The 26380-nt window shown below is 50.7% G+C and overlaps 1 long non-coding RNA gene across 1 annotated transcript in view; it reads right to left on the reverse strand.

Moving 5' to 3' along the window:
• LOC113459890 (uncharacterized) overlaps positions 1-18278 on the reverse strand; it is a 64239-nt gene extending 45961 nt beyond the window's left edge. The window contains exons 1-4 of the long non-coding RNA XR_012583020.1: positions 17939-18278; positions 17656-17750; positions 17208-17388; positions 12240-12367 (exon numbers count right to left, since the gene is read on the reverse strand). This is a non-coding gene — a long non-coding RNA (uncharacterized LOC113459890). The remainder of the gene's footprint in view (positions 1-12239; positions 12368-17207; positions 17389-17655; positions 17751-17938) is intronic.
• Between the last annotated feature and the right edge of the window lie 8102 nt (positions 18279-26380).

The following is a 26380-nucleotide window of genomic DNA, read 5'->3' on the forward strand; positions in this document are numbered from 1 at the left end:
CTATTTCCACTATATCGCTGCATTTTTTAAAAACAAAGAGCACTCAGTGTATCCTCCCGTCTGCTTTCTTCTGTGCTTGAATCACTTCAAACCCAACAAGCTTCTGAGCTAGTTGTGTGTTTAATAAATACCCTGAAGAGCTGTTGAATTGAGATTCACAAAGTGTCAGAGAGAACCTCCAGAGGATTTACCTGCAGGCAGAAGAGGGAGATGAGAAACAAAACTATTTCCATTTTCCCTTGCTAGAAATATTTCAAAACATTAGAGAAATATCGGAGTGGTTTGCATATATTAAAACTGAACAGGGAAATGCCTTTTAATTGCACAGAAACTTCAGTTTCCCAGAGTTCTGGAGCACTTTATCAACCCTTAAATCATATTCCCATTCCCACTTTAATTGCCTCTCTGCAATGCTGGTTTCCCTTGAGGCTGAGCACTTCAGGAACAGATTTCCAGGGAATATCAGAGAGCTGTGTCTGAGAAGCTCTGCCAGGGGTTTGCAGGGAGTCCTTCCCATGGACCAAATGGAAACACCAAATCCCCTCTGTCTGTCACACAAAGTGCTGGTGGAGCACAAACAGAACATCCCCTGCCTTTCCTTCCTCTGGGGATGGAGCTCAGCACAAACCTCACCCTTGGCCATGCACAGCAGTTTGCTCAGGAACTTGGGATTCCTGCCCCAAAATTGCACTAAATTACCCTGAAAACAGCACAGGCAGGGCTGGTTTTCCTCAGCAATGAGGCAGAGGAGGGGGAATCCCTCAGGTGGGGCTGCTGGGGCTCTGCAGGCTCTGGGATTGCACCAGAGTCATGTCCCAGCATCCCTCCCCAAAACAATTCCCCCTGTGCCACATTCCCACAGAAAGAGAGAGAAACTCTCCCCAGAGAGGCTCTCTAGAACCTGCCCCACTTAATCCTCCAAAGAAAACAGCAAAAATCCTTCAGCCATTTCGTTTTTTCCATGGAACTGTGCAGTGATGGAGACACCCAGGAGTGCAGCCCCTGCCATGTGTGGTGTTCCTTGAAGGGATGAAATCCAAATAACAGTGCCTGGGAGGGAGAACAGAGGGGGAAGCACAGAAATAGAGGCATTGAGAAGGACAAATATTCTGCTGGTAGGCAGGCTCATGATGGAAGGGGGATTATGATTAAAGAACTCTCAAGAGGGGAACTTGAAAACAAAGAGAAGAACTGCCCAAGTTACGGGACCCAAACCCAAACAGAGCAGAGGAGGCTGCATTGCCCTGGCCCCTTACATGGCAAATCCCCGAGGAACCCCAGCCTTTGTTTGCATTTCATGTTGCCTGTCCGGGCAGCACAAGGGCTCTGCTCACGTTTCCCGTTTATCCTTGGGACTTTCATGGGGATTTTAAGGCCTTTTTTGGGGGGAAAAGCACAGCCTGGTTTGTCTCCGTGGCTTTGCCAGGCACTGGGTCTGGGCAGCACCAGCCACCACCCTGGAGCCTCCCAGGTGGGCACGTCCTGCACTGAACAGGGCAGAAAGCATCACCAGGGGCTCAGACCCCTCCCTGCCAGGCAATGTGGGGCTGCTGTCATGGACATATTTTAGGAAATTTTTTTTTTTTTTTTGAGAAACTGAGAGGCTTCAGAAAGGAAATGTAAACAATATATAATTATTTGTTGCTGTAGAATGCAACAGGTGCATTTTTGATTAGTTTTATGTAGTTGTTTTTAATTAATGGTTAATTACAGTCCAGCTGTCTCAGACTTTCTGGTCAGTTATAAAATTTTATTATCATTCTTTTTCATCCCTTGCTAGCCTTCTGATGAAATCCTTTCTTCTATTCTTTAGTATAGTTATAGCATGTAATTTTCTTTTAATATATTATGTATCATAAAATAATAAACCAGCCTTCTGAAACATGGAGTCAGAATTCTCATCTCTTCCCGCATCCTGGAACCCTGCAAACACCACCCCAGGCTGCTGTGTTGGGATTTAATTCCAATACTGCTGCTCCTTGCCCAGTTCTGCTGTCCCAGCCTCAGCAGGGCCCTGTGGCTTTGGGCAGACACAAAGCACTGCAAATACCACCATGAAACCTCCTGAAATTGGGCACCTCAGTTGTGCTGATAAATCAGTAAATGCTGCTTTGAACAGAAACGTTTGACTTTAACCTGGGCACCTCTGGAGGAAGCCCCTGCTCCCCTCACTGAAATCCCAGCACCAGGACAGTGTTTGTTGTGGAGTCACTGGGCAGCACTAAAAATGCATCACTCCAGGTCCCCACGTGTGGATTGGTACTTAACCACTCAGGTATTTTTAGCCCTGCCAGGCAATCAGGATGCTGTTCACAAAACACTTTACCTCAAAATAAAATTGCCTTCCTCAAATGACATTGTCAGGTTCTGTCCTTTTCACGCTTAATGTGAAACTTCAAATAAAAGATAAGGCAGTTTGTTGAGAAAGGAAGGACTGCTCTTAATGGGAGAGAAAAATGAATGTGTAATAGGCTAAATTTTAGTGATTATCACAGTGAGAAGATGTTGAGATGTAAGGGACATGAGATAAGGGGGGAGGAATGGGGGAAGGAGCAGCCCTGGTTGGAAGAAGCCTTTCCATGGCCACAGCCTCACACCATGAGAGCCTGGGAGGGTTTAAGGGTGATTTCTTCAGAGCCTGCACAGCTCCCAGGGGCTCCAGGGACTGCCCAGGGCCTGGGGGAGCCTCCCACCCAAAGCCCAGCTCCATTCCATTCCCAACACAAACCATCCACATTTCCCTGCCAGGCTCTCCCCTGCTGGTGCTTTCCCTTCTCCCCTCCCTCCTGACCCTCAGATCCCACACAGATGCACTTTCCCTCTTTCCCAGGCTCCAAAAGCCTTTCCCAAAGCACCAGCTATTCCCCAGTTGTCCACTCTCCCTAATCCCCACCAGTCCTGGCACTTCCATCTTCTCAGGGTGAAGATGAATGAGGATCTGAGGTGCCAAGGGATCTGCAGGCAAGCCCTGCTCTGCTCTCTGGGGTGTTTATGGAAGCCAGAGAAATGCCCTTTACAGCAGAGCCAGGCTGGTGGGACAGAGCATCAGCAAGAACAACCCTGGGCCTGCCACAGAGAGACAGAGCCACGGAGAGCAGGGCAGGACTGACCCAAAACAGACCCCTGGAGCCCAGTGAGCAGGGGACCCCAAACAGTTGGATCCCAGGGATCAGTGTCTTTCAAACAGGACAGACCCCAAACAGCTGGATCCCAGGGATCAGTGTCTCTGAGCAGATAAACAGCTGGATCCTAGTGAGCAGTGTCTCAAACAGGACATACCCCAAACAGCTGGATCCCAGGGATCAGTGTCTGAGCAGAATAAACCCCAAACAGCTGGATCCCAGGGATCAGGAGAGACCCCAAACAGCTGGATCCCAGGGATCAGGACAGACCCCAAACAGCTGGATCCCAGGGATCAGTGTCTCTCAAGACACCAGCTGAAGAACAGAGCCCCATTTGTGCTACCACAAGCCAGAACGGGCACAATTAACCTTGCAGAGTGACAGGAGAATTCTTTGCTGTGTCACAAATCAGCCCCATCCTCGGCAGAGTTTTTGACTTTCACACAGTCCCATTTGCAGGAGGGATTCATCTTTATCTCAAACTGTAATTGAATGCCAGTAGTTACCTTGGTGACATTTAAAAATCTATCCCTGTGCTTTGCTGTCAACACTTTATAACACAATAAAGTGCCTCATGGAAAAAGTCAGAGCACAGCTCAGGGAATAGTTCCTATGACAACTCCATGAATCAGGGGATGGCAGAGGTGCCCAAGTGCCAAATGGACAGCAGCACACAGGTGGGGAAGGGCCAGGCTGGGGTCAGTGCTGCTCCCAAAGCTGTGCTGAATGCAGCTCCCAGCCCTTCTGTAATTACACGAATCCTCCCATTCCCCAGGCACTCTCACTGCACTGCAATTCCCATATCCCTGACATTTATTGTGCAGTCAGTCCAGCTGATTTCTGCAGCCTCTGCTGGAGGAGCCACACTTCTGTCAGTGCTGCCTGTGGTATTTCAGGTGTTAAACACCAGTGGGAATTGAGTTATTGGCCAAAACCAGGATTCCCATTCTGGTTCTGGGACATCCCCTGAGATGCTGGGACAGAGGGCACCGGGCTCTCATTCACCCCTGGCAGGTTCATTGGCCACCAGCGGCAGATTTGTTGCACTGGTGCTGCCCCACAGCTCCAGCTCTCCACGAGAAGCAGGGAGAGGAGCTTGGCTGAGGCTCAGCATTGCTGAGGAAAGGTCCCAGTGCCCAAACCCACCTCCTCCTCCTGTGTTCTTGCCTTTCCTTTCAATTTCCCTGCTCCCTCCCAGCTGCCAGGGCTCCTCCCCAGCACTCAGCCCTTCCATCCCTGCCCCTCTGGGCCCACAGCACACAAACATCTGGCCCATGGGTCCCTGGAGCAGAGAATTAATTCTATTTTGTTGTAGAACTAAATCTGAGCTGAGTTTATCTGGTAAAGGCCCCAAAGCAGCAGCCCCTGGCCCTTCCCTCATGGCAAAGCTGTCATGGCTTCTGTGGCTGTCCCACATCCACACCCCAGAGTCCTCCATCCATCTCCAGGAGCCAAACCCAGCCTGGCATGCCCTGAAGATAAGGCTGAGCTTTCCAGCTGCTCTTGCACTTCCAGCATCACAAACCCAGGTTATCCATTTTATTAAAGAGCATTTTCCACTCACACAAAAGTGATGGGCCCTGCCAGGCACAGGCAGGCAGATATATGAGGAGTAAAAAGGGCAGATCTCAATCAGAGCATCCAACAAAAACCGTGGCTTTTCAGCACTCCCCAAAGATGCCAAAAGTTTTGCCACTTTCACTGGGATTTCAAACAGAGGGAACAAAACACAGCAGACTGATGATAACAACGTGCCTGAGAAAGACAAACCAGGTAAACCAGCAGATTATAATCGTGCCCTTCAGTTAAGTTCTTTTCACCTTAAATCCACTCAGAGTGGAGATAATCTTGCCACGGGAGACCACAAAAGAAAAGTTATTTGCATACAGAATAGGCTCACAGAAAATTAAACTGCTGTGCAAAACCAGAGCTTATTATGCAAGAAATGTGATAAGCTAAAACATACAAAAATCCTCCTCAAGATCTGAGCAACACAAGCTAAAAATACCTCTATTGCATGTCATTTACAAATTCAAAGAGTTGTTTAGGCTGTGTTTAGATTGTGATCAAACAACACTCAATACACATTTTTTTTCCACTTATGATTAAAGATAGTGCTGGATTTTAGGTGTTCTGATTGCTTTCCTCACTTCATTTTAGCGCTATTTTTAATTTGCACTCGATGTTCCCTGCACCCTTGCTGTGGGCACACTGGGAGGGTGCCACAGTCCTGCCCACCTTGCTCTGGCAGCCAGGAGGGCTGGCAGGGAGCAGCCCTGGGCTAACCTGGGCTGGAGGGTGGGGAATGCTCTGTGCCCCTGCTCACAGCCCTGCAGGGCCTGGCACAGGCACCCACTGCAGGGCTCCCACCCTGGGACATGGCACAGAGCTCCTGTGCCAGGGCTTTGTGCATCCAAACCCCAGGGATGTGGCACAGACCTGCTGTGCCAGGGCTTTGTGCATCCCAAACTCCAGGGAGATGGCACTGATCTGTGCCAGGGCTTTGTGCATCCCAAACTCCAGGGAGATGGCACTGATCTGTGCCAGGGCTTTGTGCATCCCAAACTCCAGGGAGATGGCACTGATCTGTGCCAGGGCTCTCTGCATCCCAACTCCAGGCTCCAGGTGTCACAGCCTGGGCTGGCACAGTCCCTGCATGGCCCAGCTCTGGGCAGGTGTCCTGTACCAGAAATGCTGTGCAGGTGCCAGGGCAGGTTAATTGCCACCATAACTCCTCAAACTTTTCACTCTTTCCAACTGCAAAGAGCAGAGCTCAGTGCCATGATGAAAAATTCCTGGACATAAATTACCATCATTTTTCTGTTACATAACATGATTGATCCAAAGCATGCACCGTGCTCATTCCAGCTTCCACCAAGTCAATAGAACTCCGAGTGTTCAGCACCTCTGAGAAACCAGGGCATGCTTATTCATGCGTATAATTTATGGTGCCCAAATTAGAATATTCTGTCCTTAAGTTTCCAGTGCAGAGCTCCTTCCATTCTGCGTGGACATCAACGGAGCAACGCTGGGATTCACCCCAGATCTTCACTGGAATGCCCAGGACTGCTCACACTTAAACAACCCCAAAACACTGAGCTCCTGACCCTGGGGATCTCCTCTGCCCACCCACAAAGTGTCTCCAACCAATCTCCTCCTGTACAGGAGCCCTTGCATCCATGGGGTGCCAAAATGAGAAACTGCCAGAGATGCTCAAGCTGTGCATGAAGGGCAGCCATCACCTGGCAAGGCCGTGGGGAAAGGCAAAGCAGAAATGGGTGTGGAATTCACTGTGCTGGGCTCTGCTCATCCCCAGGAACATTTCCCAAGGCAGTTCTGTCACCAAGCCCTCCTCATGTGTCCTGGACAGAGCTTTCCTCCCTCCCTTCCTCCTGGATTGTGCCTTCCGCCCTCCCTGGGGGTGCCTGCTGCCTTGGTGGCACTGAAACCACCCTGGAGGTTTTCCAGCCCAAAGGATTCTGTGAAGGAGCAGATCAAGCCTCCCTCCCATGGAGTGTTCCCAGAACTGAGCCCAACAAAGCCAGCCAGACCTTCCTCAGTGTTCAGTCCTGGAGAGCCTGAGTGTGCAGCCCAGTAACTCAGGACACTATTTGTGATATTTTTTCTTAAATATGAAAAAACTAAATCCACTGAAAACCAAAATTACTGATGTTCCACTGAATTAAGGGTCTCAATGAACACTTCAGGCACAGATGTGCCCAGAGCCCATCACACCACGCACAACCCAACATTTCTGTTGCCTCTGCTGCTGCTCAGTCTGGGGCAGGCAGGGCCAGCAGAGGCTTGGAGGGGAGGACAGGCGGCTCCTGCCCCTTCCCAGCTCCGTCACCCCGGTGCAATGATCTGTTTATCGAGCCCAGCACACACGTGGGCAGATCAACTTCAAAAAAAACTAATATTAGGTATCATGTGTTACAAAGTAAACTTTTCACAGGGAAGATGTTTCTATAGAAACTAATGTTTTTCTGGCAACACATTTCACATCAGGGTTGCCGTGGAAACAGAACCAGAGATGTGTTCAGCAAATAAGTTGTCAGTGCTTTCCCCAGCCCCTGCACCCTGCCCTGTGGGCTCGGGGTGAGCACAGCACCCTGGGCTGCCTTGGGGGACTCAGTTTTTAGTGTGGAATCCTCCCTGCCATGGAGGGCATCCTTGTGCCCACAGTCCATGGCCCCACTGCCCAGAGCAGCGAAGGGCTCAGCTCTGTGACAGTGCTCACGGGGTCTTTGGATGAGGGAAGAGATGAGAATGTTGACTCCATGTTTCAGAAGGCTTGATTTATTATTTTATTATATATATTACATTAAAACTACACTAAAAGAATAGAAGGAAAAGTTTCATCTCAGAAACCTAGCTAAGCTAAGAACAGAAAAGAATGATAACAAAGGCAGCTGTCCTAGACTCTCTGTCCGAGCCAGCTCACTGTGATTGGCCATTAATTAGAAACAACCACATGAGATCAATCCCAGATGCACCTGTTGCATTCCACAGCAGCAGATAATCAATGTTTATATTTTGTTCCTGAGGCCTCGCAGCTTCTCAGGAAGAAAAAATCCCAAGAAAAGGATTTTACCCTGCTGGTGACACCCCTGGGCACTGGAGGCTCAGAGAGACCCGAGCTGCTGCTGGGCTGTGTCCCGGGGAGCTCAGCCCATGCCAGGCACAGCTCTGAGCAGATTTAGGCTGCAGCATTCCCAAGGGTAGCACAGGCTCCCACTCACCTCCAAGGAGAGTCAGCAGAAAGATCACAGCTCTGATCTGGCATTTACATAGCAGCTGGGATTTTAATGACTATTTGTTCAGCACCTCCCCATTCATCCAGCAGCCCTTTGTGCCCCTCCAGCCCTGGCACTGCTGCTGACCTTTGCTTTCCCTCTCTCTCCCCTGGTTTTCCCTCCACCCTGAGTCCCCAGCCCAGCAGGCAGGAGATGCTCACACTCACTGCCCCAGCAGGCTGCTCCCTGCCCTCCTCAGGAGGGACCTTTGCTCCTCCAGCAGCTTTTGGCACCTCACTGCTGGCTGAAACACGACAAACCCAAATTCCCCATGCAGAGGTGCCACCTGGAGGGGAGGAAGCTGTGCCTGACTCTCCATCAGCTCCAAGTCCAGCAGCACACCTGGAGTGTCCCAGCTCTGTCCTTCAGAGCCTGCTCAAACAGCTCTGAGCACTGCACATGAGGCAAAGGAACTGTTTGCTCAAGTGCCATTATGGTTCCCAGTCAAAATCAGCCCCCAAACACAACAGCCATGGACAGGGACTGAAGGGAGTGACTGACATTCCCTCCCTGCTGGCCCCAGTGCCTTTACCTGGCTCAAAGGGCAGCCCTGCTCAATTCTGCCCAGTTCCTGCTCCCAGCTGGAGCTGGCTCACATTCCCTGTGCTCAGGGTGGTGGTTTGCAGGGCTTTGCCACATGGGGAATTGATCCAGGGGAAATCAGAGCCAGTGCAGCACAGAGGTCCATGCAGATGGGCCTGGTGCCCCAAAGGAAGGGCACTCCTGCTCCACTCCTCACAGAGATCCACATGGAAATTCCACCCTGGGCTGGGTGATAAAATCTGGGCGTTCAGGCTCATCCTCCAGCCTGCAGCAGCACTGGTTGGAGTACTTTAAATGAGTTCATATTTCTGTAACCATGCAGTGGAATAGCACTGAATGTGCCACCTCCCTGCTTCACACTCTGCCCCCTCCTACCGACAGAAGGAGCAGCCACAGCTCCTGGGGCTCCATCCTGAGGTGTTACAACGAGACAGTCCAGACTCAAATGGCTCTGAGGAATCATTTTCAGGAGCACAGTGATACTGTCCTTGTTCCCACTAAAGACTCATCAGAATAACCCACAACAAATTAGTAAAATTTACCTGGGATAGCCCATAACTGGAATTTTGAAGGAGCCACGTACCAGCCATGATTACAAGGAAATAGCTGAGCTTTGAAAATACCACCAGAATTGCAAAATAGCTTTCCATGGCCTGGGCAACAATTGGAGAGTGACCTTAAAGCTCCTCTGCTGACAGATTGTGAGTTACAGTGAATTTTACTGATTCATATACACAGGTCCTGCTCACCCTGGCCTCTGCTTGCAAAGCCTTGGGCTGGAATCTGCTCAAGCCAGGAGCTGCTTGCACATGCTCAAGAAATGCTAAATATAAACTGGATAATATGCAAAGAAATCATTTTCATGAACTTTTTAGGTCAAGGTCCAAGTCTTCATTTGCCCCTAAAAGCACCAAGGGAACAGTGAACACCTGTCCCAGGTACAAGGCCTGGAGCACTTCTGCAGCTCAAATAGAAAATCAAAAGGGAAGTCTCACCAACCCAAACCATCCTAAACCTATAGCACTTGAGAACCAGACAGAAATAAAGACAGGAAATAACTCTCATAGAATGAATTACCTCTTATGTCATCATATTGCCCCATAGTTCTAAATCTCTCCTTTTATCACCGTTTTAAAAGCAGATTTTCAAGGGCACTGCCTCTTGATGAAGAGTATTTCCTACATCTCCTTCAAACCCTTCAGATTATTTAATGAGCAATCTGTAAATCAGGAATTGCAAAGGCATCATTTCACTGTAATCTTTTCATGGAGTGGGCAGACTCTGGGTCTGTCAAGAAGAAATTAAGTACAAGACATAAAGGTCTCACATTCCAGAGCCATCCAGCACTTCCTAGCAAGCTCAGATATTTCATTCAGTCCCAAACTGAATCCAACCCACAAAAATAAAAACCTTTGGGATTACAGCCAGGGCCTGTTTGCCTTCTCCTCTTCAGCAGCAATACCTGAAGGCTCAGCCTGGGCAAGGATCCACTCCCCACAGTGGGAGGGGAGCAGCAGCACCCTGTGAAATGCACATTTCCATTTCTGGGTCCTTAGAGATGGGGCCAGTAGAGCTCTCCTTAACCAGGCAGCAATCAGGGCCCCACAGAACTGTCTGGAAGCACAGAAGGTGCCCTGAGGAAGAGAATGGAGTTTGGTACTGGGTAGGGTCACAGTAATGAACACAGGAAAAGAATATATATAAATAATCCAGTCTCTGAAAGGCACAGAAAAGCTTCAGAAGGGGCCCCTTTGCTGCACCTCACTGCAGCTGCTGCTCACCAGAGCCAGAAGCAATTCCTGCAACAGAATTAGCTTTTCCAAATGGCAAAAGCAGAAGGTGGCAAACTGTGACCTATTCCCAGGCTCATACAATAACAAAACCTCCTGTAAGCATTTTTTTAAAAATTATTATTAGGAAAACTCTAAGCACACAAGCTGGAAAATAGTCACATTCTTAATACAGAAGAAAGCTGCTACCCTGAAGTCCAATCACACAAACAAATAGAATAATAAAGCAGGTGACATTTCCTATTAGCAATCTCCACTGGCTACGTTGGCAACCCTTGAGAAGCAAACTAGTGAAAAGTACCAAGCCTGTTTTGTTAAGACAGTGAATAAATTGGGTGCTTGTTAAGCCCTGATTGCTCCTTAAATATTTGGCTAGACTTGAATTTCTTGAGAGAAGGAGGTTTAAGGCCTTTTCAGTGTGATCCTGTGGGAGCTGAATACAAAGCCCATCTTGTAAAACACCCTCCTGCTTGCGTGCAGTCTCACAGAATCAGCTTCATTACTGAGACTGGATGAGCCCTCTGGGCTCAGAATCCAAATAGGAAATGCCCATTCATTCTTGCTCTGGACACTTCCCCCCATGCACCTTTTATTTGTTTAGTTCCAGCACATTCCATGGCCTTGTTCCAGCTCCTGGATGAGCCCAGTGCCCAGAGCCCTTGGGTCTCCAGGTGGATTCACCCTCTCAGCTGCAGGTGTGTGAGCACCTGCATGTCCTGCACAGGGTTGTGTTGCAAGAAAATTGATTTTCCCCAAGCTCTGCATGCCCTGCACAGGGTTTGTTGCAGGAAATTGGATTTCCCCAAGCTCTGCCCCTGCCTTTTCCCAAGGTCTTTTTGCCCCAGCAGGCACAGGAGCTTTGGAAGCCATTGGGATGGTTGATGTTGAGGATGTGAACAAAGAAAGGAATACAAAGCACTAAAGAAAGACAATTTTACTCTCTTGCCAAGGGAAAACCAGCCCAGACCTATTCACAAAGCCCACCATGCCACTGTGCAGGGAGCTGACCTGGCCCCAGCAATGTCCCAACCAACGTCCCCATTTCCCCTGCAGCAGAGGGATGGGAGCTTCTGCAAGTCAGAGCCTCCAAAGGGTCTCAGACCCCTGAACCCAGCCCCAAGCGTGCTGTTGCCACCACAAGAGCAATAAATAAATCCCAAACCACCCAAAGTCCCGTGTCAGTACAATTTCAAATGAGCCTGGGCAGGGAAGATCAGCCTCCCTGGGGTTGCATGCTTGGTTCTAATAGCATTGACTGCCTGGTAACAAGATGAAGAGCTCTCATAAAAAGAGACAAGCAGCAAGAAATTGTATTATGTACTAATACCCCCTCACTGGCAGCACTTATCTGCAGGGCTGAGGTCTGCACGGAGAGAGGGAGGTAAAAGCTCTGTTATCATCAACAGTGGCTCTGCCTCTGCACCACGGGATCCAGGGAGGGTTGGTGCCCCTCTGGAGCCAGGAGCAGCATTACCTGCACTGGAGCCAGGCCCTGCTGCTGTACCTGACCCACAGGTGTGCACAGGGACAAAGCAGAGCTGTGCAAGCCCCAGGAGCAGCATTACCTGCACTGGAGCCAGGCCCTGCTGCTGTACCTGTCCCACAGGGACAAAGCAGAGCTGTGCAAGCCCCAGGAACAGCATTACCTGCACTGGAGCCAGGCCCTGCTGCTGTACCTGTCCCACAGGTGTGCACAGGGACAAAGCAGAGCTGTGCAAGCCCCAGGAACAGCATTACCTGCACTGGAGCCAGGCCCTGCTGCTGTACCTGTCCCACAGGGACAAAGCAGAGCTGTGCAAGCCCCAGGAGCACCTCAGAGCCCAGCACTCCCCAGGCAGGAACTGCCCCTGCTCTGTCCTTCCTCTCCATCACTCCCAGCCCTCGAAGCCTCTCTGTGCTCAGGGACCAGGGCTGGGCACAAGGAGAGAGGTGGCAGCACAGGAAACAGCAGCAGCTCAGAAGTGAATAAAGTAAAATAAAACTCTTACCTGCACTGGGGTGGCCTCCTCATTCCCCTCCCAGACTCAGCAGCAGCTCAGGAATCTGCCTCCTTCTGATGGCAGGAATTGAATCTGTTCCATTGCAGAGCTCCAGGCTTGGCCTGAATTTTGTGTTACTGGAGTTTAAAAAAATATAAAATAAAAACCAGGAAAGCAAGAGCAACACAGGGCATGGAGGAAAGCAGCACTGGGAGTGTTTCTGGAAAAGGGGGGAAGCACGGAGAGCACAAGTCCCCACACACAAATATTGCTTTCAGCTGTTCAGTAACGAGGGTTAAATAGCCCTGCACAGCTACAGGTGTGACCAAAAATACAGCACTAAAATGCTGATGTTTAAAGAGAAATCAACATATTTTCTGAAAAACAAAACAACTTTAAGCCCTTTTTGATGGGAATATCTTTAACTAGCCCCAAAACACTCTGAGGGCTGTTGAGCCAGCACGTGGCACAGCCCTGCTACAGGAGTCCATGGAGCAGCATCCTGCTCTCCCCCAGAATCTGGTTTTTAAGGTTGCCTTAAAGGTCTAAAGAAAAATCTAAGAGGCTGCTGTCACAAAAATGCCTTTTCAAAGTTCAGCTTCAATCAGCTGAGTAGGCTTTGGGTTTGGGGTGCCCTGGGTGCCCCCACAGCCACATCCCTGCCATGGGCACAGAGCTGCCCCTCTCTATCCACAGGGACAGCCCAGCAGAGCAGCAGGAGAACATCTCTGGTCCTTCTTCTCCTACAAACCCCCATCTGAGGAGCAGTTAAACTGTGGCTCTCCCCACTAACCCTTCTGACTTCCTTAAACAAGAAGATATGTAGTAAACAAGGAGGAGAGAAGAAAGAAACCAGTGAAGTTTTACAGTTTAGAAAGCATAATCAAAATAAAGCAACCCCTTTTCTAGAAACACTAGATACACATGCAGCCCTTTTGTATAATCTTTTGTTTGACAGTGTTCTCAAACTAAGTAAGATCACTAAAAGCAACACTAAAATTAAAGAGCAAATATATGGGACTGAAGGAGATTTCATGACAACACCAGGGAAGAAAAACTAAAGATGTTGGTCAGAATTACAGGGTTTTGTTTAAGAACACATGTACTGCTTTGTAGCTGGGAGAAGAAAAATTGATTTTCCAGACACTGCTATAAAACATGCCAAGAGCCAGAGCAAAGCAAAGCAAACAGCAGCTGCAGCTGGATAATAAAACATCCCAAATTCTCCATGCATGCCCATGTACGGCAGGAAGGAACCACCCTGCACTTCACTTGGCTCCCTCTGCCACAGGGCAAAGGACAAAAATCATGAACAGAAAGCAGAATTAATATCAGAATCCCTGGGCATGGGGAATCATCATCAGAGAGGAGCCTGGGATCAGCCTGGGTGTGCCTTCCTCAGTCCTGGGCAGTGACCCTGTGAGCCCTGCAAGGGTGGATGGATGGATGATGGATGGATGGATGGATGATGGATGGATGGATGGATGGATGGATGATGGATGGATGGATGGATGATGGATGGATGGATGATGGATGGATGGAGGAAGGATGGATGGATGATGGATGGATGGATGATGGATGGATGATGGATGGATGGAGGAAGGATGGATGGATGATGGATGGATGGATGGATGGATGATGGATGGATGGATGATGGATGGATGGATGGATGGATGATGGATGGATGATGGATGGATGGATGGATGGATGGATGGATGGATGTTTGGATGGATGTTTGGATGGATGGATGGATGGATGGATGGATGGATGGGTGATGGATGGATGATGGATGGATGATGGATGGATGGATGGATGGATGGATGGATGGATGGATGGATGGATGGATGGATGGATGTTTGGATGGATGTTTGGATGGATGGATGGATGGATGGATGGATGGATGATGGATGGATGGTGGATGGATGGATGTTTGGATGGATGGATGGATGGATGGTGGATGGATGGATGGATGGATGGATGGGTGGATGGATGATGGATGGATGGATGGATGATGGATGGATGGATGGGTGGGTGGATGGATGGATGGATGGTGAACAAGAGGGGAAGGAAAACTCCTTCTGGATGGAAACCCATGGCCAGGGCTGGTTTTGGGACCCCCCCCAGGTGAGCTCAGAGGTTGGAACATTTCCCAGGTGTGTGCACACAGCTGTGCCTCACACACCCCTCACAGAGGGCAGTGCAGTGCAGGGTTGTTGTTCCACACCTACTGATGCTGACAGGCTATAAATAGGATAAAACAGACTTGGCTGAAAGGTTTCAGCCAATTTGAGTTTCAAACCCACTCAAAAACCTGAACCACGTTTGTTTTATTTTCAGTTTGCATCCCTAAATAAACAGAGACTCAGGGAATGTGCGCAATCTGCAGAGGTGCCTCCATCAGCCTCCTTCATTTGCATCTCCTCCTTTCAACTCCTGACGTACATCTTTATCAGAGAAAAAATCAATGTTACTTTCATTCTCCTTAAGCCCATTTTTGTACTTTTCCGTGACAAATTATTGTTTTAATTTGGAGTCTGGGAAAGAGACTGAAAAGCTTTTTTTCTGAAAGCTGAAACCTCATTGTCAAAGTAAAATGAAATCATCCAGTCCCACAAATCTGGGGTTTTTTGTAAGTATAAACCTCTAAAGAAGTGGTGGTGGAGCTGCTCAGAGGCAGTGCAGCAGGCAGTGATGCTAACCTGAGTGCAGTGACAGAAGCAAGCAGAGATAATTTAGCACACATCTCTCTTTATTCTTGCTCTTTGAAAAGGCCTGGTCTCTATAGCAGCACTCTGTGGATAAATATTGTCTTTGTTTCCTTTCCTTCTGGGGGTAAATTTACTTTTTCCTCTTCAGATAGCAACTCTCATCCTAAACTGCCTCTCCTGGGGGCCAGATTCACCCTGGAGTGGGAATATCTCACAAGAGGTTTAGGTAGGAAAATACTGGTGTAAGAAAAATTAAAGCAAACCTAAATCTGTTATTATTATGGTTGTCTTCAACCAGTAAGTGTTACAGGCATAAGGAAAACAAAATCTATGGGTCAGTAAGACCAGAATCAGCCCCAGCTATGCTGAGCTTGGGCAGAATGGGGTTCAGCATTCGTCCCTCCAGGTGTGTTTGTGACTAAACCTTAGCCCTGAGCTGGAAGGCAACACCTGGCAGGATTTGGGCTCTGTGGCATTGCACAGCACAGCTGGAGCTGCTCCTGCCCCCAGAAATCCCCTGTTCCAGGGCAGCATCTCAGGGTCAGGCTGATGGCTGGGACTGGCAATTCTGGAACCTGAGAGGACCAGAGATCCACGGACTCTTCCCTGAGGAGCAGCAGCTGAGCCCAGGGGCAGCACTCAGTGCTGGAATGTGCTGCTAAGGACCATGGAATTGTGCTGTGCCCCTGTCCTGGGGCTGCTGGGCCATGGTTTACTCGCCTCAGGCTCTGGGTGGTGCCTCCTGTCTCCTCCTCACTCCATGGATCATCCCTCTGGCATCCTGCCACCTTTCTCATCCCTGGTTATCGTTTCAGCTTGATGGAAAACCTGTTCTGAGTCCTGGCAGGGAGGAGCTGCATCATTCCAGAGGTGTCATTTGTACCTGCCAGCCTTGGGGCTCAGGGTGCTCTGGGAAAGGGCTCAGAGACAGAGACAAACAAATCTGCCCTGCTGGAGACTTCAGCTGTGCCAGGATGTCTTCATTTTACTGTGTAAAAAATGTAAACAGTGAGGAGATCCTGCTCAAGGGGAGAGCAGGTAACTCTGGCAGGGATGGGATGGGTCTGTTGGAATAAGCTTTATTTACTGGGAGGGATTTTCAGGGGGATTAGGAGTTGGGTAAAAATGCAATAAACTGTGCTCAGGGCAGCACACGGGGAAGCTGAGGTAGAGGAGAGCAGTGAGGACTCAGCCACAGGAGCTCTCACAGGGGGTACAACACATCTGACTCTGGAGCAGGAGCCGGAGCTGCCCAGGCAGCAATGAAAACACTGGGAAGGTTTTCCTGCCCCAAATAGCAAAAATTAACAGTTGTGGTAGAATGCTGCAAGATTTTAGCATCACTGGAGGGTTCATCCCAAAGCATGGGAGCAACAGGGCAGGTGGGAATGGACAGTGGGACGGACACTGGGAATGGCTGAGGGATGGACAAGGAAGGAATTCTGGTCCTCCTGCACAAGGGCATTGGGGCTGCAGCTGCCCATGCAGACAAAACCATTGCATCAGCTCTTGAGGAATAACTGTGGCTCACAGCAGTTCACAGAAGCATTTTCCACGAATTAGAAAAGTTATCCATTGACTCAGAACGAAGTCATACTCTGAGTGCAGCTCATAATTACTCCTGCCCACAACGCAGCATCAGGGAAGATTTTAACAAGTCATTATGTGGTGGCTTTCAGAGGGAGCTAATTGGATGGCTCCAGGTCAGTGCCTAAGTACTGCTACTTCCAGCAAGGGAGGAAAAGACCAACAGTAATGTCTGTAATTAAAACGGAATCGGTGTGTGCTCAACCCCCTCCCGAGAGAGCCAGCCCAGCCCAGGGAGCTGTGCATGTCTGCTCCTCTATTACTGCAACCTCTGCAACCTCACCTCTGCAACTGGAACTGCATCTGGAACTGCAACTGCACCTCTGCACCTCTGCAACTGCACCTCTGCACTTCTGCTCCTCTGCACCTCTGCAACTGCACCTCTGCAACTGGAACTGCAAGCCAAGCCCAGGGCAGGGTGTGGGTGCCTGCTCCAGCTCAGCCTGCCTCAGAGCTGCAAGCAGAACAGCTCTGTCCCTGTCCCATCCTTGTCCCTCTGTCCCTGTCCCCCTGTCCCATCCCAGGGCAGAGCACCGTGGGCAGGAGGGGAAGGGGATCTCTGCTGGACCACCCCTCAACCTTGTTCTCGGGTTCTCCCTGGCAGGTGAGTTTAGCAGAATGCCAGAGATGAGGAATTACAGCCCTGAGCTCCCTTTGCAGGGACAATAAGCTGCAGTCTCACCTGCAGTGTATCCCAGAAGCAGCAGGAGCCTCTCCAGCTGCTGCTTGTGCTGCAGAGCTGTGCCAGCCCGTGGAGTTCTTGCAGAAAGGCCAGAGCAGCCTGAGCTGATTTATTCCATTTCCTCTTACTTCTGTCTGGATTGCTGTAGAGAGAGGTTGGACAATGCTCCAGGTACCAGTGGCTGTAAACCATAAACCAGGAGGAATGAGACTGAAAAACAAACTCAGGCAGAATTCAGTTCCAAACACCCCACAGCATATCCATGAAAACAACTGCCTGAATTAATCATTAAAGTAATTGTGCACCCTCTACACTACAAATTGCAGAAGTGCCTGAGTGACTCCCAGATGTCCCCAGTGAAGCAGTTCTGAACTCCCCACCCTGCAGTCAGCCCTGTTCTGCATCCCTGGCCCTGGCACTCCCCATAGAGGACAGTTCAGTCACTCACCAAGAGACAGGAGATGGGATCTGTGCCCCACACTCCGTGCTGCTGCTGCTCCAGTGCCCATTTCCCAATTAAACCGCTCCAGTTTATCTTCCTGTCTGACAGAAAAAAGAGTAGCAGCCAAGAACTCATTAATATCTTTCCATCAGAGCACTGCTAAGCTGAGATTTGATCAGCAAAGCAATCAGACCTTGTTATAGCCATGACTTGGCATTGCAGAGATCATTTAAAGACTGAAAATATGGAGATTTTCCTTAAATTTGTATAAAATCAAATGAATCTTTACCTTTTGCTGTCCCAGAATGCCTGCAGATGCAGAGGAGCAGAGTGACCTCAGAGTGTGTTTGTTCCTGCAGAGGAACCATCCATTTGTGAGTCATTTCAAGAGATTTGTCAAGACAGTGCTGGTTTATCTATTTTATGAGAGAAACAACAAATGCCAGCATTGTTCTTCAATTCCCAGAGCCACGAGATCCAGCAGAGAACTCAGTTGTGCAGTGCAACCCCCAGCTCCCCTCCTTAGCCAGATTAAACACAGAAGTGGCAAAAAGCACAGATTTACTGGGCTCATGCTGGAAAAATCACCCTTCTTTATTTGTTTGGTGTCAGCTTCAGGAGCCGCAGCAGCGGAGCCCATCGCTGCTGCACGAGGACAAACAATCCACAGTGCTAATTAAACCTCAATTTGCTCACAACCTGAGCCAAAAAAGACGCCAAATGAAAAGAACTGTGATCATCTGTGAACTCCCCTTCTGCCCACACTGTGCCAACAGAGCAGGGAGAGCTCTGGGTGCCAGGGGAGCACAGAGCAGGAGGGCAGAGGAGCCCCAGGTGTGTGTGAGCCCTGCCCAGGTGGAGCTGGGACTCCCAGGCACTCCTGGCAGGAATTCCAATGGCCAAGCAAGCCCGAAGCTGCCGTGCCCGAGTCCCAAGGGTTTGCAGCTGCAGCCTGCAGCCAGGAGGGCTCAATCACACAGGAAATGCCCAAAGTATTGTTTATTTTTAGATACATCCATCAGCTTCAGAAGGGCAGTAAATGTGAATGGCTAACCCACAGTAGGCTGCCAGTGGAGAACCTGATCTTATTCTTTTGATTTCTACAAGAATTATTCTCAGAGCAAGATTTCATAAACTTAATAAGAAGGGGAAGAATCTTATTAAGCAGAAAGCTGGTCTACATTTTGTGGTGATTTTGCTGTAAGCAAGTCCTAGAGTTGAGCAGTAATTAGGTATAATAACTGCACTGTGCAAGTCTTGCTTCTTGTATGAGTGGTTCCACTTCTGAGTTATAACAATCACACATGGGTTTAACTTTGAATTAGTTTAAATTGATTTTATCATATGCTAGGGAAGCTAAACCTCTCCATGAGATATCTTACCTGGCCCCTACTGCATTTTCCTTTATCAACTGTTAATACTTTCAGCAGTTATTGAATCATAATAAGGCGAAATTAGTAGTCTGGATTTTGCAAAAGAGATGTTCAGGTTCACCATGCAGAAGATTTATTTACTGTTTTAGAAATAAAACAGTATTATGGAGCTATATACTTCCCAAAAAAAAAGAGTAACCCGCTGGGAAATGTTATAAGCAGGATCAAAAGCATTTCTTTCAGAGCTGCATACAGCTAAAAATTAATGAGTTCCTGTGTTATTTGTGCTCCCAGGTTTATCTGAGATAAACACATTACAAGTTCATGTATGTGGGACTTTCACAGAGCTGCACCTCTTTCACAAAGAAAGAATTGAAGAGATCAGAAGGAAAATCCATCAAGGTCCCTTCAGCAAAGCCCGGGGCTGGGAATTCCTCTGTTTGCTGTGCCCAGCCCAGGCACAGAGCAGGGAATTGCTGTGTGTTTGCTGTGCCCAGCCTCAGATTGGGCACAGAGCTGGGAATTGTCTGTGTCTGCTGTGCCCAGGCCCAGATTGGGCACAGAGCTGGGAATTGCTGTGTGTTTGTTGTGCCCAGCCCCAGCTCAGCAAAGTCCAGAGCTGGGAATTGCTCTGTGTTTGCTGTGGCCAGCCTCAGACTGGGCACAGAGCAGGGAATTGCTGTGTGTTTGCTGTGTCCAGGCCCAGACTGGGCACAGAGCAGGGAATTGCTGTGTGTTTGCTGTGCCCAGGCCCAGATTGGGCACAGAGCTGGGAATTGTCTGTGTTTGCTGTGCCCAGGCCCAGCCCAGGCACAGAGCTGGGAATTGCTGTGTGTTTGCTGTGCCCAGCCCCAGCTCAGCAAAGCCCAGAGCAGGGAATTCCTGTGTGTTTGCTGAGCTGGGAATTGCTGTGTGTTTGCTGTGCCCAGCCTCAGACTGGGCACAGAGCTGGGAATTCCTGTGTGTTTGCTGAGCTGGGAATTGCTGTGTGTTTGCTGTGTCCAGGCCCAGATTGGGCACAGAGCAGGGAATTCCTGTGTGTTTGCTGAGCTGGGAATTGCTGTGTGTTTGCTGTGCCCAGGCCCAGCAAAGCCCAGAGCAGGGAGTTGGAATTGCTGTGGCAGCAGCCCCAGAGCCCTGCCGGGTGTGTGTCTGTGCCTGCAGCTCTGGCTGCTCCTGCTGAGCTCTCCACACCTCCCACCCAGGCTGAGAGCTCTCCTGGGCCCGTTCCATGGGGCCTCTCCAGAGGGTTCCCTTTGCACAGGGAAGCTCCGTTCCAGCAGGGAACACGTGCATTCCGTGCTGCTGGCAGTGTTCTGCTTTGCAGACACAACAAACGACAGAGGGAAATCAGCCCAGGCTGAGCAGGAATTTCCCCAGGTCTCTGTCCCATCTCCCCACGTCCCATCCACTGCCTTACTTGCAGAAATACTGAGATAAAATCATTTCCATTCTACTGCATCCCCCCAGCTTTTAGTAACAGCAATTACAGGACTCATGCACGACGGCTTTTGCCTAATAAATTTTTTCCTTTATGCTGTCAAAATCATTTTAAAAGCTCAACACAATATATATTTTTGTATGAATCAAAAGTATTATGACTAAGATAATTATTTCCTATCCACTGAATATATCACCAGTATTAAAAACTGACTAAGCTGGAAAAAGAGATGTAATGGAAGTTGATCTCCTCTTACGTATATTTCTGAACAGAAATAAATGACTGAAAATTGCGTGCCAGGTGACATTTGGCAGTTTCAGTGATCTATCATCAAGGAACCAGTGGATTTAGTTTGGATTTAAGGATCCTCTTGCCCCTGCAGTGTTTCAGAGCAGAGGTTCTATTCAGGCTCTAACCTGAGGCAGGGGCAGTAATGCAATATTTAGGAGCAGTGTTTAGGAGCATTGTTTGGGAGCATTATCCATTCTCACAAAGCTGAACAACGCTGCTGCTGAAGCACATGCTTGGGAAGGCATTTCTCAGATCCTTGCAAGGCCCTTTCAGTGCAGTAATCTGAAAAAAAAAACATGATATGTTTTTGGAAGCCTGCCAGAGTGGTGATAAATAATCCACTGGTCCTGATAGTTTCAATAGAGCAGTTCCCTGAAGCTCATTGCAGCCCGAGATCCTCCCTCTCCTGTAAACGTTTTCCACTGCTCTCGTTGGTGCACAATATAAATTAATTACTTAAACACAATCGACGTTCTGCATTTTACCAAAGATTTTGGAATATAACCATTTTTAAGGCTGGTTCCTGGTTCAGAGCCGCAGTTACAACCCCATTCCTCGGCTGCAAAGGAATCCAAAGGGACAAGAATCACCTGCAGACAGAAATTCTGCTGTTCATCCCTTGCTGGGAGATATCCCACACTCAGAGCAGGCAGGAGCTGTGCTGAGCGCACAAACACGGGCATGCAGGGGTTCCTCTCCTCGCTCACAGGGTTTGCCAGGGTTTCCCAGGGTTTGCCAGGGTTTTCCAGGGTTTCCTAGGGTTTTCCAGGGTTTTCCAGGGTTTCCTAGGGTTTCCCAGGGTTTGCCAGGGTTTTCCAGGCTGGGTGCAGCCTGCACTGGAGCAGAGGCTGCTCAGCCAAGCACCTGAGACACCCTGAGGAGGAGAAGCTGCAGGTGAAACCAGCCCGGGGAGGCTGGCTGAGCTCATCCACGCTCTGCACTTCTCCACATTAAAGGGTTTTCTGCCCAATTGAGCGCCTCCTCCTGCCTGGTTTCCAGCCCATTTCCCGCTGTGGCACAGCTGGGGCCGCTCCCGGTGCCAGCTCAGCACCGTGCAGCCGCCCCAGCGCTCGCATCCAGCCAGGGGAGGTGCAGAGCTCCCCGAGCATCCGCAGGGGAACATGGGGGAGGCTGGCAGCACGAGGACTGGAGTAGCATCTCCAGGGTTTGTAAATTAATTTTAGCCGCACCGGGCACCTCGCAAACACAAACACGGCGTCCCGGAGCTGAGCTCGGAGGAGGGATGTGTTACTCCTCGCTCCCCCGGTGCCACTAGCACGGCACAGGCAGGCAGGAGCTCCTCGGGAGCTCTCCTGGATGGTTTGCAGCAAGGACAGGCAGAGGCAGAATGGGAGAGGAGCCTGGTGCACAAACACACAGCTCCCAGCAAGCTGCACAAGGAATGAGGCTGAAGGAAAGCTCCTCTGCCAATAGAAACGCCCAAGGAGCTGTTAAATGATGAAAGGTGGCAGTGAGATATCTCAGTGTAATCCCCTCTCTGCTGCAGAGCTCCTGTGATCCAATCCAGGGGGTTCAGGTGGGATCCTGCTGACCAGGAGTGAACATCAGTGCCAGAATTGTGTAAAATGCCCTCACAGGGAACTGACCAGAACTGAACATCAGTGCCAGAATTGTGTAAAATGCCCTCACAGAGAACAAATCAGGAGTGAACATCAGTGCCAGAATTGTGTAAAATGCCCTCACAGGGAACTGACCAGAAATGAACATCAGTGCCAGAATTGTGTAAAATGCCCTCACGGGGAGCTGAGCCTGAGTCACCCATTGAGACAGACACAGTTTATTCATGGTGGGCACCCACAGCTCCTCCAAAGCACCTCAGCTGGCACTAGAGGGACCACAAGGGGATTAAATTTGTGTTTACCTCGAGCAGGGCTCTATGCACAGGAAGGTGCACTGCAGAAGCACTGCACTGAGAGTAATGGAGCTGCTCATGAGAACAGACAAGGGAAGCAAGCAACAAAGCTGCCTGCAAGGGCCATAAATCAGCAAGGAAATGTGTCAGCATGCAGTGACAGGAGCATTGGGTCCACTGGCAGGAAAACTGCTCCCCTTGAGGGGCCAGAGCTGCACTCAGTGCAGTCCCCTTGATCTCAGGGGATGGCAGAATATTGCAAACAGCAGTTACCTCCCACCCCAAATAATCCAGGCTGGCACAGCCCCCTTGGGAAGCCCTCAGGAGCCCCCAGAGCCATCTCTTCTCCAGGCTGCACAAATCCAATCCCCAGTGTCCCAGCAGAGCAGGCACTCCTTGCACTGACCATCCTGGAGGCCCTCTTTGAAAACGCTCCAGCCTGGGGATCTTTCCTGCCCTGAGTGCCCAAAATGAGTGCAGTCCTTCAGCAGAAAGGAATTCAGCCTCCTGGTTTGTTTGGGAGGTGAGAGGTGAGAGGTGCTGTGAAGCTGAAATTCCCTGCTTGGCTGGCAGCGCTGCGCCTGAGTGTGGAATCCACCTGAGTGCAGAATGATGCTGGAATTATCTTAAAAAGCCAGAGAAACTGATAGAACAGGATTTCAATGTCAGCAATCAAAGGAACAGAAGGAAAAGCAGCCACAGGCCATAAAAGTAATGAAAGTGGGATTAAATTTTTTCTCTGCAGCACTGCCAGTTCCTCAAGGAGCACGGAGCAGTTGATTGACTCTTGGAACGCTGGGCCAGTCCTCCAGGAAGAGCTGATCACGGCAGAGATGGGGCACTGCTGGCCACCCTCAGGGGCAGGGACCACCTCTGGCTCCCCCAGCAGTTCTGTGCTCACGAGGGATGGGGTGAGGCCGGCATGAAGAGGGAAGATTTAACATTGCCATTTGCCAGGGCAGATTTAATGCTGGCCCCATCAGTGACCTCACAGCCACTGCTCACACTGGTGTCACTGAGCCCTTGGCCTCACTGAACCTGCCAGGGCAGAGTCCAGAGGAGGGGCCGGCCTACAGTGGGTACCAAGCAGGCTGCAGGACATTCATATCAACACTGACCACAATAATTACCATTTTCACTCATTATTGCTCAAAACTGGAGCTGGGAGCTGCTTACTTGCAGTGGAGAGTTCCACTCTGCCTGTCTCCAGATGGAAATGGGATCCTGATCCAAACAGCGCAGTCGGGGAGGATTTACAGGATAGCAGGAACTCTGCATTAATCATTTGGGGTGGCAGTGAGTTGTCCTGTGGTGCCTCCTCCTTTGGGATTGCTGTAACTCCACGGGCAACCAGAGCTCACAGAAATCAGGGCTGGCAAGTGAAGGTTGCTGGAAATCTCCCCTGCCCCAGGCACGGTCACAGCCAGTCCTGAGAGCTCTTTACCAATCTTTTCTGTGAATCTCCACTGAGCAGATTTACAGCCTCCTGAGATCCCAGCTCCTCTCCATCTACTCACAGGGCAATCGTTTTGTCTGGTTTGTTTGTTTTTTTCCCCCTGATATCTAAAGTAATCTCCCTAATTGCACTCCAGCAAATTGCTTTCTGTCCCATCATTTGTGGTCAGAGGACAAGTGTTTACTGTCATCTTTGCAAATGTGTTTATACATTCGAAGACAGTTGCTGAGTCCTTACATTGTGTTTTCTTTCCCAGCTCAAGTAATGAATTCCAGCCTTGCACACAGCTTACATTTCCGAGCCTCTCGCCGTTGTGGCTGCTGTTCTCCTCTCTGCTTTGCCTAAATCTCTCTGGCAGGGTGAGTGACACGCTTGTTAGTGTGCTGGAGCCCCCCAGCCGAGGCTGGCCAGCACTACAGGAGCAGAGATGCTGCCCTCGGATGTGTCCGGGATGCTCCTGATCTAAGTGATGAAGGAGCAGAAATGCCTCCTCGGGCGTCTCTGGGATGCTGCTCCTGCTCTGAGCGCTGGGAGCAGCGGGAGCGGCTGCTCTGCAGCACTGCCCGGGTTACAGACTCCAGTTTGGGTTACAGACTCCAGTTTGGGTTACAGACTCCAGTCTGAGTCTCTCGGCAGCGTGTCCCCCTCACGGTGCTCATTTAACGTGTGATATTCCTTCTCTGTGGCACACCACATCATTTTGTCCCCTTCAGAGTTCAGACAGGCTCTGCAGAACCTCGGGGTCGTTTGAAATCTGAGCCCGGCACACCGTGCTGGAATCACTGCACATGTTCTGGAAATGCCCTCCATCCTGTCACCCAAGTTATTACAGCAAACACTGACCAGAACTGTTCCCGGATTACTCCGTGGGAGACCCTACTTAGCATGTCCTTCCTCTTTGACAGCAAAGCCTTTTTAAATGCAGGCTTTTGTTAGCAAGGTATTCCAGACTGTTGCACAAAAGCCAAAACCCGCGTACCTGTCACCGTGGCCAGTAACAGCAATCACCTCCCTGCTCAGAAACCTTTCCAACGTCAAACAGAAATCCTGTGCAATATCAGGGAAAAGCAGCCCGAGCCGCCAGCCCTGTACACAACTGCTGTTCAACAGCTCCGGCTGAGGAATTTCAGCACGACTGTTCCTGTGTGCCCACACAATCCTGAGCCACGGTCCCGTCTACTTTTGGGAGAAAAGAGGTGTTTGGCTAAAATTACCGTAGTATAGATTTTTCATTTGTATTACCATAGCAACGAAGGACTTGGCTCGACAGAGACCCCGCGGTGCTCCGGGTGAAGGGCACGATGCCCGCAGGAACAGAGCCCCCGTCCCCTTGCGGTGACGGTGCCCATCCCGCACGGAGTCTGGCACTTCACCTGCGGGAATTCCCTGCAGGAGCGGTGCCTGGGCAGGGGAGGGAATGAGAGCCCAGAGGGGAAGTGGTCTCTGCACCCACGGGGGACAGCAGGGCACGGGACGGGAGCGTTCACTTGAGCCTGCGACAGGGCTTGAGCTGCCGCTGCCTCCTTAACCCTGGCTCTGAGATTCAGCTCGCCGCTCTCAAGTGGAGATTGCATCCGCACAGAGTAACTTCCACCCAGATGTCGAACAAATGTCATTAAAAAGTAGAGCGAGGCAATATTCTCCAAGTCTGTGACAATGCCCCGGTGTCTGATTGAGCTGCGAGGGCGCCCCGGGAGCAGAGCGCGGGCTTGGCTCTGCTGGAGCCTCTGCGCACTTCGGGGACGCGGACGGGATGGCATTTGTGCTTTTTCTCGTAATCCCACTTCTGCGAGCGGCGAGCGCCCGGTGCGCACGGCAGGGGCAGGGCTGCTGGCGGCCGGGGAGCCCGGGATGGGCACGGGGCAGGGCTGCGGGCAGCCCGGGATGCCACCTGGGCACGGGGCAGGGCTGCGGGAGGACAGGGCAGCCCGGGATGCCACCTGTGCCCGGTGGGCACGGGGCAGGGCTGCGGGCGGCCCCGGCCCGCCGCGCTCCTCCTCGGCTCCGGGAGCTCCTCCTCCTCCTCCTCCTGCTGCCGCCGCTGCTCGTCCGGCGCGGGCGGCGCGGGCAGGGCTGCCCGGGCTCCGCTCCGGTGCCGGTGCCGGTGCCGCACCATGCGCGGGCCCGGGGCTCGCCCGGAGCGCTCCCGTCCCGCCCGCGGCCCCGGCGGGGGCGCAGCGCGGTAGCTCCCGGTGCATCCCAGCCGGGGCAACTCGCAGGCGAGTTCGGGCACCTCGGCCGGCCCCGGGGAGCCGCGGGGGCCGGGGGTGGCCGGAGCCGGGGCCCCCCGGCCGCAG

This window comes from Zonotrichia albicollis, chromosome 17 (assembly GCF_047830755.1).
Source record: "Zonotrichia albicollis isolate bZonAlb1 chromosome 17, bZonAlb1.hap1, whole genome shotgun sequence".
Taxonomy (NCBI): domain Eukaryota; kingdom Metazoa; phylum Chordata; class Aves; order Passeriformes; family Passerellidae; genus Zonotrichia; species Zonotrichia albicollis.